Source organism: Alligator sinensis, unplaced genomic scaffold (assembly GCF_000455745.1).
Source record: "Alligator sinensis unplaced genomic scaffold, ASM45574v1 scaffold389_1, whole genome shotgun sequence".
In the NCBI taxonomy this organism is placed as follows: Eukaryota; Metazoa; Chordata; order Crocodylia; family Alligatoridae; genus Alligator; species Alligator sinensis.
Window position 1 is genome coordinate 2,833,626 of NW_005841951.1, and position 1,410 is coordinate 2,835,035.

Genomic DNA, 1,410 nt, shown 5'->3' on the forward strand with positions numbered 1-1,410 from the left:
TTTGCTTTCCAGCAGCGCCCACAGTCAAGGTGGCTCCTTCTGGCTGCTGCCACTAGTATTGCTACCACTGCTGGACCTGGCCACACTGCCTGGGTACTCTGATCTGTCTGCCCCACAACCGCCACCAGGGGTGCTGGATGGAGTTGGGGGGTGGGGGGGATTTCCAAGGAGACCAGCCAGGACCCATGCAGGCAGGGTGTACTCAGCCAGGTAGATGGGAGGGGCCATGGGTGGGGGTGAGTGGCTTCCAGTGCTGGGAAGTGTGGCCAGGGCCACGGCCAGGATCACAGGGTGATGACAACATGGGGCCAGGGCCCAGGGCAGAGCCACGATCTCTTGGCCACACATCCCTGTGATGGGTGCTGGTCCCATGGGGAGGGGTGTGCGGGAAGTGAATCTTGGCTCTGCCCCAGGGCCTGGCACCACACTGTCACCACCCCTTAATTCTGGCCCTGTCCTTGCCCTTGTCCACCTGTGCCTCTCCTGGATGCCACCTTCCATCCTCCTGCAGCTTCATTTCATCCTCCTGGCTGAGCGTATCCTCCCTGTGGGGGTCCCAGGACTAGGATCGCTAAGCACTGACAGCACAGGGCTAGAGGCTGGAGCCACAATCTGCTCACAGGTCTAGTAATCTACTACTTAGGGAGTTTTGGTGAGCTGTTACAGGCCATGGTGTGGGGGTGCTGATCTGGCCTGCAGCTGCTCACCAAAACCATCTAAGTGCCCCTCCAGCCCAAATAGTTGCACACCCCTGTCAGAGAGAGTTGCGAGTAGACTGAATGATAGCTTGTGCAGTACTTAAAATCATAGAAAATAGGGCTGGAAGGTCAAGAGGTCATCTAGTTCAGCTCCTTTCTCTAAGACATGCTCATCCCTGCCTAAGCCAAATATCCAGTTGTTTATATCTCTTCCACAACCTTTCTAGGTAATTTGTTTCAGAATTGACTATCGTTCAATAGTCCTTCGATACGGTAACCCACACCATACTGGTGAACAAGTTAAGAGGCGGTGACTTGGATGACTGCACGGCCCGGTGGGTGGTGAATTGGCTAGAGGGTCGCGCCCAGAGAGTCATAGTGGATGGGTCGGTATCGACCTGGAAGGGTTCGGGCAGTGGGGTCCCACAGGGTTCTGTCCTTGGACCGATACTCTTTAATGTCTTCATCAGCGACTTGGACGAGGGCGTGAAGTGTACTCTGTCCAAGTTTGAGGATGACACAAAACTGTGGGGAGAAGTGGACACACCGGAGGGCAGGGAACAACTACAAGCAGACCTGGACAGGTTGGACATATGGGCACAAAACAACAGAATGCAATTCAACAAAGAGAAATGCAAAGTGCTGCACCTAGGGAGGAAAAATGTCCAGCATACCTACTGCCTAGGAAATGACCTGCTGGGTGGCACGGAAG